This window comes from Schistocerca nitens, chromosome 5, assembly GCF_023898315.1.
Source record: "Schistocerca nitens isolate TAMUIC-IGC-003100 chromosome 5, iqSchNite1.1, whole genome shotgun sequence".
In the NCBI taxonomy this organism is placed as follows: Eukaryota; Metazoa; Arthropoda; class Insecta; order Orthoptera; family Acrididae; genus Schistocerca; species Schistocerca nitens.
In genome coordinates this window covers 722,612,662-722,624,935 of record NC_064618.1, presented here as the reverse complement: position 1 = coordinate 722,624,935, position 12,274 = coordinate 722,612,662, and the positions used below count along the sequence as shown (strand labels likewise).

The following is a 12,274-nucleotide window of genomic DNA, read 5'->3' as shown; positions in this document are numbered from 1 at the left end:
CTTGTGGGCTAAATGCCTCAGGAAAGTAGATAATGGTTCTATGACACCCTTCCCGGCCCAATCAGTGCATGCATCCAAGCCAGAGGGGATGCAACATCATACTGCCAAGTTCTCTGTAAATTTGACTAAATTTTGTAATCACTAAAATACCATGACATACCCATTAACCAGGGAAGTTTTATTTTGTTATTTCATTTCCTCTTCCCCTACACGGTGCTTCAACTTTTTTCTCAGGCAGTGTATATTTATGTGTTTTGAATAAAACTTCACATGTACGACGAACCAATAAACCAGTTAACTATACCTGGAGCATGCCTTGATACATGGGTACCTTTCACTGGCTTCTTATGTCAAGTCAAACTGGAAGTCAGGGCCAGTGGGAAGAGGAATGGGGAACATCAAACGTAAATAAAATATTGTGGTTTAGTTCAGCCCCACATATCTCACTTTACTTTAACAAGTCAGTTCACCGTAAAACTACTGTCTCTACAAACACTCGGATGAGACTCAGTAACGGTAGCTTCGCTTCTCATTTTCTTCTTCTACAACTAAGATATGCAACCGCTTGTGATTGCAATAATTCACCTACTGCAAGCTCCATCAGCATAAAGCGTAATTTCTCGAGAAAGCTTAGGGTGCCATTCCCTACAAGCGTTACTGGCCTTTTACTATAGAACGATATGGTAGTTCTTAATGTTAGATTTACTCTAGGTGGACTGAGTACTGACCCATGGGGAAGGTGTAATCACAATTTTACTTGTTACTTAAAAACTGTATCTCGTAGAGTAGTGACTGCACAAATCTGTAAACATTTTTTGCTAAGGAATGTGTAACTATTACTTCCGTTTTAGAAATGTTTCTTTTTGCGTATAGTAAATATATATGTGTATTTATTTTAAAATGTTACGTTCTCTTCACTCTTATGTTTTTAAAACAAATCTTTTTTGTATTTTTGATGGCTAAATAGTGTACCTAATGGTAGTTAAATAATGTTATTTTTGACGGGTAGCTCGTATACTCAAGTTGAAGGTAAAAAAAATCGGCGCCTCTAAAAATTATTAAGAAATGGCGAATAGTGGACAGGAGTAAACAATGTAGGGAGCACAAAACATAATCCCTCTCAACAGGTACAGAATTATCATGTGAGAGTTCTAATTACAAGCGTTGGTGACATGGTTACAAAAGACTGCTGACGCAGTACATAATACTCATGTCTGGGATGGTCACTGTACACGACAGTCCTCAAGCAACGAGATGAAGACGATTAAAAATACAGTCATATCAAATTTTATGTATTACTATTAGATCACCGTTAGCGAGAAAAATCTAATAAAAGTGTGATTAGGTACATTTGTGTTTATTAAAGCAACATTACTAACGCGTTTAGCAGCACATTTGCGTAGTATTACGAAATTCAGCACTTTTATTACGTTGCAAATAACAGCTCACGTTTCTTGAAATTTTCCCGGCGGATCGAATATTCCATTATTTTTCTGGAGTTTACTCCACAGTGCAAAGTGCTTTAGAAATCTCGCAAGCAACCAACCTTGAGAACGGCTGAAAGGTTGTCAGGCGAAATATGGTACAGGAGTTAATAAGATCCCGGATGCACGCCCGAAAAATAATGGAGCAACACATATGTCTCATAGTAAGTCCGTGCACAAACAGGTCATAACTGTAGCTGAAATAAAAATGTGCTTTAGCCTTTGCAGGCAAAAACGAGTTCCAGCATCGCTACCATTTACCGAGATGACTTACCACACCGGCTACTCATCTCATTTGCAGTCCAAGTCTCCGCTAGAAATCAGAGACAATCGTGGCTAAATGGGACTGTCCGCTAAGTAAGCACTTGTTAATGAGCACCGGCCAACCTCGCGGCAGCCATCCTACTATCCTGCATAAGTTTAATATTAATTTCAGTATCTGCATGTTTAAAATTTCTGTTTCCTTCTGTCAGTCATTCTTGACTCGACCTGAGAGACTATTTCTCTCATAGGACTTGGAGGAGCAGTTGAATGAAATGGATAATGTCTTGAAAACAAGTTATAAGCAGATGAATATTAACAAAAGTAAAACAAAGATAATGGAATTTATTACAGTTAAATCAGGCGACACTGGAGAGAAATGAGTTTTGCTATTTGTTCAGCAAAACAACTCGGGAAAACCTAAGTAGACAGGACATGAAAAATGCAAATTTTGAAAAGAAGTGATCTGTTTTACTGCTCAAGTTACATGTTAGAGAAACTAAAATTTCGATTTAACCACAGCTACTCAAAGGAGATAGGCAGCTAGGGATCTTTGCTAATGGACAAACTTGTGGTTCGTACATAATTTTAATTTCAACTAAAGAACAAATTTCATTATTACAGACTTACAGAATCAGAACAAAAATATAAAAATTTAATTCGGACCTTTGTCCACTTAACAAAATATACAGCTGATGTTAGCCGTCTGCCCCCCCCCCCCACCCCCACCCCATTTTTCCAAAATACAAATGGAATTACCAAAGATACAAGTCCTTAAATTTTGGACGCTTGTCCTTCACCAAACTTAGAAAAGCTGTTAATATAACAGACAGTATTTTCAAGATAATAATTAGATCTGATTGCAAAACGATCACAGACAGTCACCACCACAAGCACACTGTTAAGTTCATTGTTTACGTAACCAAAATTTACACAACACTAATGATTCACCTTGAGTTAGTTATGAAAAGATCTCGTCCGTCCTGGCGGACAGGCCGGATATTTAATTAAAAGATGGGAACACGGCTAATACACGGTGGTACTCGGAACAAACGAGTAGATAGCAACCGCCGAGCAATTTCAAAGATGATCAGGCTGCAGGCCAGGGCAGAAAATACGCCGAACACACACATGATCTCAGCCAGTTAGCCAAGGCGACAAACCCCATCTGCTCCACATACCAGACCATTTCTGCAATAGCAGGTAATTCAAGCGGCTGACAAATTCAACTCGTCATTCACCTTTTTCAAGACCATACAAGGCTTACTAACTATGTGACTCTCTGCAACATAAATGAAAACCAAACTGAGACATTTAACGAATAAAAGAACAATTAAAATTACCGTGACTTAACAAAGCTCTGTCCTTCGTATTAAAAAAAAATCCAAAACCCAAACTGGGCGAAGATCACACTAATTAACATACTACATCAAATTAACACTGCAAGGAATCTTTGAAACAAGCAGTAAAACTCTATTCTCTTTTGCTTTTCCCGAAATAATTAGACCCCGCTCTTCGGAAACAACACTTCGAAGCCTTAGACTTCGTAAGTGCCGTATAGCATTCTCTTATTCAAATGGTTCAAATGGCTCTGAGCACTATAGGACTTAACTTCTGAGGTCATCAGTCCCCTAGAACTTAGAACTCCTTAAACCTAACTAACCTAAGGACATCACACACATCCATGCCCGAGGCAGGATTCGAACCTGCGACCGTAGCGGTCGCGAGGTTCCAGACTGTAGCGCCTAGAACCCGTCGGCCACCACGGCCGGCATTCTCTTATTCAGAACCATCCTTAACTGATCTCCGGCAGATACAACAAGCCACCATAAGTTCCACAAATCTTCACAGGTTAACAGCAGCATAAGAATCATACGTAACTTAATGCTTCCAGTTACGCGATGAGATGTCCAGCCTGAGATGACGGACCCGCCGACGTCTAGCACCCAAACGCGTCAACTCATCAGCACCGTACACCCGGCGCGATGCAAAACGGCAACGACGGCGAGGACGGCGAGGCCCAGGCACAGCGGACAGAGACGAGGGCCTGCCTTCAAAACATGTTGCCTCGTCGGACGCCGACCGGGGAGAGACCCCGGCTGCACGCCAAGCCGGAAAACCAAAGGCAGAGCAGTCAGAGATATAAGACCAGACGAGTGTCGATATCAGCGACACAAGTGGAGCATAACTAGCGCCAGTCGCCAAGGCTCAAGAAGCTTTTGAAATGTGATCTACAGGATAATGCAGAATATTTAATGGGCACAGCGTGTAACTAATGTAGAGATACTTGATCGAACTGGGGAAAAAGCAGTGTATGGCTCAACTTGTTTAAAAGAAAGGATCGGTTGATGGTATAGATCATGAGACGTGAAGGAATCGTCAGTTTGGTAACTGGTGAAACTGAGAGATATGTAAAGACTGTAGAGGAGATCAAGTGATAAATACAATAAGCAGCTTGCACATGGTAGAGTAGGATGAAGAGCTTCATCAAACCAGTCTTCGAATTGAAGACCACAACAACAGCAAACGTTAAATGTAATAGTTGGTGCATGACTATCTCCGTTTTCTGTTTTTCTGATACAGTATTCGGAGAGAATTCCATGAACATGAACGACACTGTGAAATATGGCAATGTTAAGGTCTCTTGAGTACTCAACTCCCGAGAATCTGCCTCTGTCTTCGATATGCAAGCGGTATCGCTCTCTCGAGGCACCCACACAACCCAGCACCCAGGGAACCTAATACACAGAATCCGTGACCCTACCATCTTTATTGTCAATAGCTGCATGAAGCAACGTAACATTGCACAGGACATACGTAAATGTCAATGAAACTTAGCAAACAAATACTGTGAAGGATTTCAGCAGGAATATAAGCGCCGGCCGGAGTGGCCGTGCGCTTCTAGGCGCTACAGTCTGGAGCCGAGCGACCGCTACGGTCGCAGGTTCGAATCCTGCCTCGGGCATGGATGTGTGTGTGATGTCCTTAGGTTAGTTAGGTTTAATTAGTTCTAAGTTCTAGGCGACTGATGACCTCAGAAGTTAAGTTGCATAATGCTCAGAGCCATTTGAACAAGGAATATAAGCGCAAGAGTTGAGCATGAGGATGTGCTTGTGCAAACGTGACATCATCACCCCAGACAGTATCCTCAGTATCACAACACCTGATCACCAGCGCAACGCCCGGCTCTTCTGACATCTTTGAAGCGGTGTTAAAAAGCTTCGACTCTGTAAGTGAAATTCTGGATCTCCCTGCGAGGTTAGGTCCAACGAAAGCTACAACGTGGACCCGAATGTCAAATGCAGGACATCGAGGATGTAAAATTACAGCGAAGACGCCAACAAAAAGTCAACTGGCGCTCAGCATGCGCTGAGAACTTACATATTGCCTATTTCATAACACATAGCACTGGGTGTTTCGAAAAGACTCTTTCGATGTCATCTTCTAGCACACGGTGTTTCGAAAAAACTCATTCGATGACATCTTCTACATGAAAGAAAGTAGATATTTACGGTGAATTTTAACACACGCATCATTCTTATTTTCAAAAGAACTAACTCATTTCACAAGGATTACCTTTTACAAGCATACTCATACAATTTTGGGGTAAAATTAAGTTCAGATCAAACTTTTTGTGTACTTTTCACCAATATACAGTGTGTTCTGCACCGGACGAATGAGAAACATCCGAACAATAGTGAAACTTATGTGTCTGGAGTCCACCCGAAGTTCTTGGAAGGAGAGGCATGCATACGTGTATTACTCATAAACTCCAACAAAACAGTTCCGTTACATACATGTAACGTATTGAGCAAATAGCAACTAAGAGACCTATTACTGTCCCATAATGCTATGAACTACTGGAAAAATAAAACAATAATCAGGAGACATCGTCAGCAGTGTCCTGAAATTGAATGATCGCATAAAAGTAATATAGATTCAAGACAGAGATTGGTTGGAAGAGTATTGAGGGACACAATTCGACTCTTCCTGGAAGCCTCTGTACGACCATCTCTTCACAGAATGTCAAATCAAACACCTTTCAGCAGTCTAATTTCCAAACTGTTATTTTACTGGGCAAGCAGTTTCGGGGATACATTACTATATTACGCCATCTTCAGGTCCCTTGACTGACATGTAGGAAGATTCCAACCTCCGTTCCGGTCAAAATAGAGGCCAGCACTCGAAGATTGGTATCTGTAGATTTCTGCTAGATCAGCGATCCCTTCAAACATCATCTGCCGACAGATGATGTTTGGAAATAGGAAATCGATAATCTAAACGATAATGAGTCAGTATCAAAACTGACCAGTAGAAAGGGGTGGGAGAGGCAGCGACCCGTGACCGGTTGGCGCTTCGTAGCCGAATCCTAATTTAACGGGATGCGATGTGCGCGCATAGGCGCTGCTATGCGGTACAGACGAATTAGCAGGTTGTCTTGGTAATTGACTAGCGAGGTGTTGTAACCACTATAAATAGTCTTTTTTTGTTTTAGTTATAAAATGTATGTTTTCATTATTTGTATGGTTGGATTTGTCAGTTACTGTGTAAGTAACGGTGCTGCCACCTGTAAAGTAGTAAAATCAGTGTGAATACGTGACCTCCATTGAAGGCAGAGGGGGAGGAGGGAGCTTAGAGTATAAAGCTCCGTTACTTGAGACGGAGCGCGCTTTCGGACAAGAGGAACTTTTGAAAGATAACTAGCAGTGTCCTTCTCAACTGAATCATCCCCAGTATTTGGCTTGTGCTATTTAAGGAGAAGCTGAATCTGGATGATCGAGGGGCAAACTCAACCACTGACCTTCAGAGCACTATTCCAGTGTGCCACTAAGCTCGTTGATGGCACTCAGTGCAATAAACCGCAGCTTTACTTAATCTAGTTTTTTGCAGGTGTATCAGTCTGAAGTGTACTGTGCTATCTATAGGAAATTGAAGCAACATCAGCGTCTTCCTCGCGACAAAAATGCGAACGAACCTCTCCATGATCACTCAAGGCCCCACACCCGAGAGGAGCTCACCTAACTTCTTTGGACTGTTCTTCCTCACCCATCCTACAGCTCAGATCTCGCACCTTCCGACTTTCATCTGACTGTCGCAAAGAAGGATGCACTCCGCGGGAAGCAGTGCATCGATGGTGCGGAGGTTATTAATGCAGCAAGGCAATGGTTCCGACTTCGACTACTAGAGTGGTGCCACTTGGGCATACAAGCCATCTCAGTAAGGTGGCGCAAGAGGGTCGCATAAAACCGAGATTAAAAAATGGTTTTGTTGCCAAAAAAAGATGGGAATAATATGGCATACTGTAATCCGGAATAAAACCAATCAGCTTTCAGAAAACAGCCGACGGCCTTGCCGCAGTGGTAACACCGGTTCCCGTCAGGTCACTGAAGTTAAGGACTGTCGGGCTGGACTAGCACTTGGATGGGTGACCATCCGGTCTGCCGAGCGCTGTTGGCAAGCGGGGTGCACTCAGCCCTTGTGAGGCAACCTGAGGAGCTAGTCGATTGAGAAGTAGCGGCTCGGGTCTCGGAAACTGACATACGGCCGGGAGAGCGGTGTGCTGACCACATGCCACTCCATATCCGCATCCAGTGACGCCTGTGGGCTGAGGATGACACGGCGGCCAGTCGGTATCTTTGGGCCTTCATGGCCTGTGCGAGAGGAGTTTAGTTTTGGCTTCAGAAAATAGCGTTTTGCATTACTTATTTAAATGCCCTCGTTTCATTGTAAGTATCTGGACGGCGAGGAGAGAATGGGGGCGGAGTGAAGTTCCTCGTCATCAACTTTTGTGCCAATGTCCTAGCTTAAATTCCAAATCCCTCCGCAAAAGAAAGATACATTTTTATGACTACATAAATGAAAGGGTAATAATTGCTATATTCACAATTAATAGAGGAGTATATGCACCAAAAGAAGGAAAACACGAAGATTCTGGAGTATTTTATGAGGAGCTGCAAAAACGAGTAAATTAACATAATAAAACTAATCATTTGTTAATATAAGGAGACTTACACCCTGGTTTGTTGGTTTATTTGTGGGAGGGGACCAAACAGCGAAGTCATCATTCCCATCGGATTAGAAGAGGATGGGATAGGAAGTCGGCCGTGCCCTTTCAAAGGATCTATCCCAGCATTACCTGAAGAGATTTAGGGAAATCACGGGAAACCTAAATCAGGATGGCCGTACGCGGGTCTGAATGGTCGTCCTCCCGAATGCGAGTCCAGTGTGCTAACCACTGCGGCACCTCGCTCTGTGTTAAATACAGGAATTTGAAAGTAGACACAGTAGGCACAATTGATAAAATAACTTTGAATGAAAATGACAAGATTATCAGCTAAAAAATTATAAATACCTTCTTCTAAACGAGAGACATAAATAAATGCACCTGAAAAGATTACAATAAGCAATGTTGAAAGTAGCTAAGTAGGTACTAGGAAAAAGTAAATTATTTATTTATTTATTTAGCGTATGGCAAGTACAAATCACGTATGAAAAATCTAAAAGTACATAACACACAAAACAGTTACAATATCACAAACAAACATCTAGGTTAGAAATATAATCGATTGCACTGTTAGTCGCATCCATGAAGTCCCTTGTTGGCCCAGGGTAGGCCCTCAGAGGGCATTCTACCACGATATGGTGAATTGTCTGCCTGTCAGCGCCGCAGTCGCACTGTGGTGATGGCACTATGCTCCATTTGTACAAGGAGTCCGCACAACGGCCGTGGCTCGTCCTGATCCTGTTAAGGGTAGACCAGATTTTGCGGGGAAAATCAAAGCCCCGAGGTCTGTTAGATGTTCCCAATAAGGTGTTAACCTGAGGCGGTGTCTTTTCCTCCCATTCTTCTCTCCAGCGGTCCTCAAGAATAAAAGCGTTCTTTACCAGATCTTTGGCACTTGCGAGAGGGGGGGTGTCTGGATTTCAATCTCTTTTGCTCAATTCCATTACTCAGGGTGTGGATAGGAAGATCTGGGCTATTTTGGATTTTTCGACACTCCCTGACAAGTGCGTGTTCTCTGCTCAAATGTGGCGGCGGGATATGGCTCAATACAGGCAGCCATTGGACAGGAGTTGACCTGATCGTTCCAGAGATAATCCTCATCGTTTGGTTCAAGACTGCATCCACCTTCTTGATGTGAGCACTATTTAACCATATTGGGGAACAGTACTCTGCTGCAGAATAGACAAGTCCTTGTGCAGAGCTACGCAGAACGGAGGCAGTGGACCCCCAACTAGTGCCACAAAGCTTTTGGACAATGTTGTTTCTAGTTCTGACTTTTTCAGCAGTGTTTACAAGGTGTTGTTTATAGCTCAATGTTCTATCGAGTGTCACGCCCAGCAAAAAACATCAGTGGTATTTGTTGACCTGACGGCGGCGTTCGACACTGTCTGGAGACAGGGCCTGATTTATAAACTCCTCCGCATCGTGCCATGTCTAAAAACGGCTAAACTTATCAACGAAATGCTCTGCAATAGACCATTCCAGGTTGACATCGGTAACAACAGAAGTAAATTCATGAAACTTAATAATGGCCTGCCCCAAGGTTCAGTACTGGCTCCACTGCTTTTCAGCATGTATATAGCCGACATGCCTAGGACGAGATCCAAAATGTTCGGATATGAGGACGACTGGGCCTTGGCCACACAACACCGAGTGATGGAGGAAACTGAGATCACACTATCCAGCGATTTGACCACTCTAGGAAAATACTTCCGTGACTGGAGGCTCCAACCCAGCCCATCCAAAACAGAGGCCACTTGTTTCCACCTGAATAACAAATTAGCAAAAGTAAATTATCAAACCGGGAAAGAGATCTGGAAATGTGAAATACGGAAATAGGTAACAATATTAAAGAAAAACAAAATGTTTATAACACCTATTTACAAACACGAACAAACGTAGCCTGGAAGGTATATAAACAGAAAAGAAATGAAACAAAGAGCTTTAGAAAAAGATTCCACAATGAATCCTGGGGAAGATTCATCGGTAATGTTGAGCATGACGTTCACGGAAGACACAATACAGCTTTTAAATTAATGAAGTATATGAATAAAATGGAGAAAGATACTGCAAACATTAATATAGTAACAGAAAATCAATGGATACACGACTACAGAAATTTGTGGTATGGTGAAGGTGGTGAAGAAAGTTATTGTATAAAAATTCATAATAATTCTCTTGATCAAATAGACATAAAAGAATTAAATGCCACCTTAATGCAACAAAAAATAGAAAAGTCACTCCCTAATTGGCATTAAAGCTGAATTAATCAAATGTGAAGGAACCACTTTATTATTTTGCTTCCTCCGTTTTTCTTAAATATGTGTTGAAAGAACTGCTCTGTACCTGAATAATGGAACACAGCTAAACTATTTCTGTACTGAAAAAAGGCAATAGGAAAGACACAGGAAATTATAGAGAAATACGTTTATTAAATGCAGGATACAGAATGTATGGGAAAATTTTTACTCAAAGTCTACAAAACTATCGCCGATTCAGTAATCTCAGAAGAACAATCAGGCTTCCGAAAGGGACGTTCGTGTAATGGTAATGTATAGTTATAATAAGATAGATAATTGAAAAATGTCGAGAATTTGGCTTAGAAACATATTTAGCATTTATTAATTTTGAGACAGTATTTAATAAGGTAAAAAGACCGGTTTTGTGGAAAATATTGCAGGTAAAAGGTTTTTCAAAAGTCCATATTAATACTACAAAGAGTCTATAAGTAAATACAATAATAGTTACAAGTTCAGGTTTGAAAATGTCGCATGAAATTTTAATAAATCAAGGTGTTCGACAAGGGTGCAGTCTATCATTCAGTTTATTTCATTTATATGCTGACGACCTATTTATGAAGTGGGAAGATGAAACACACTTAGGAATTACAATAAGATATAGCATAGCATTCAATACTCTGTTATATGCTGATGACCATATGATTACAAACGACACAGAATTTAATTTACAAAGAACAGCACATACGTTGAGCCAGAACGCAATATACAACGTAACTGTACCAGCAAATAAGACTAAGATAATGGCTGTCAAAGGAATAAATCCAGTCAGATCGACAATATTAGTAAGTGAAGAAATTTTAGAAAAAGTATCCGACTTCGCTTATCTATAGCTTGATATTAGTTTTATCTACGAGAAAGGCAATGAGAAGAAGGTTAATAAATACCAAGCTACCTGCGAAACAATTGCAAGAACTTTGGGAACAAAAACAAGAAAAAAAACACACATGAAAATCTATAAAGTGATGGCTGTACCTTTTCTTGTATATGGTTTCGCCTCAGGGACAGTAACAAAGAAAGAAAAATCACTTATACAAGCAGCAGAGATGAAGTTCATGAAATATGTTAGAGGCTGTAATAAAATGAATAAAATAAGGAATGAAACAATAAGATTAGATTTAAAAGAATTTCAGTTAATAACAAGATAGAAGAAAATAAAATGAAATGGAAGAATCATGGTGATAGAATGACAGAAAATAGATTACCAAAAAAGGTAATGAATTATCGGGCGAGCGGAAAAAGAGAACTGCTGGCCGGAGTGGCCGAGCGGTTCTAGGCGCTACAGTCTGGAACCACGCTTCCGCTACGGTCGCAGGTTCGAATCCTGTCTCGGGCATGGATGTGTGTGATGCCCTTAGGTTAGTTAGGTGTAAGCAGTTCTAAGTTCTAGGGGACTGATGACCTCAGATGTTAAGTCCCATAGTGCTCAGAGCCATTTGAATCATTTTTTTTGAAAAAGAGAACTAGGTAGACCTCATAAGAGGATGTATGATAACACTGCGAGCCATCTGGCGACGCCGTGTTGTTCTACTTGGGTAGATCGGTGTACTCATCCCTTCCTGATGCTTCGTCCGAGTTTCGGCTCCTTACAGCCATCACGTGACTTCTGAAAACGCCATCAGTCAAGTTGTGATTTTATTTTGTGTTACGAAAATGGAAGAACGGAATTGAGAGCAACGTTATGCCTTCAGCTTCAAAAATCGACGTGCTCTTGTGAGATCATACCGACGACCAACAACAAGGATGAAGAAGCTTAAATACTTTCACTGTACATCAAATTTAGACCGAAGTTTTTCACACGCGAAAGGTTTGCGCCAAAATGGTACCGAGAAACCTTACAAGTGGTCGAAGGACAACCGAAGAAACGTTTACAGTGATCTTCTCGAGAGGACTGCCAATTTCCACGAAAAGCTCATCATGTGATCACAGATGATGAGTCCTGGATTACTGAGTAGGATCCTGTGACAAACAGGCACTGTGAAGAGTGGCTCACTACGGAGTCTCCTAGACCGAGAAAAATCTCGAAATCGAAGATCAAAACAATGCCGTTTTGATTTTTTGACTGTAGGGGTATCGTGCATAAAGAATTTATTTCCCCAAGGTAAACCGTCCACCAAGTGTTTTATGAAGATATCCTTGAGAGGCTCGGTAAAATGATGATTCGAGTGGAACCGGGCATTGCAGACAAGTGGATGCTGCATCATGGCAACGCCGCATGTCACACAGCC

At 41.5% G+C, this 12,274-nt stretch overlaps 1 pseudogene; it reads left to right on the top strand.

The window, feature by feature from the left end:
• The first annotated feature begins 7,084 nt into the window (after window positions 1-7,084).
• LOC126261456 (5S ribosomal RNA) lies at window positions 7,085-7,202 on the top strand (annotated as a pseudogene).
• Window positions 7,203-12,274: the final 5,072 nt, after the last annotated feature.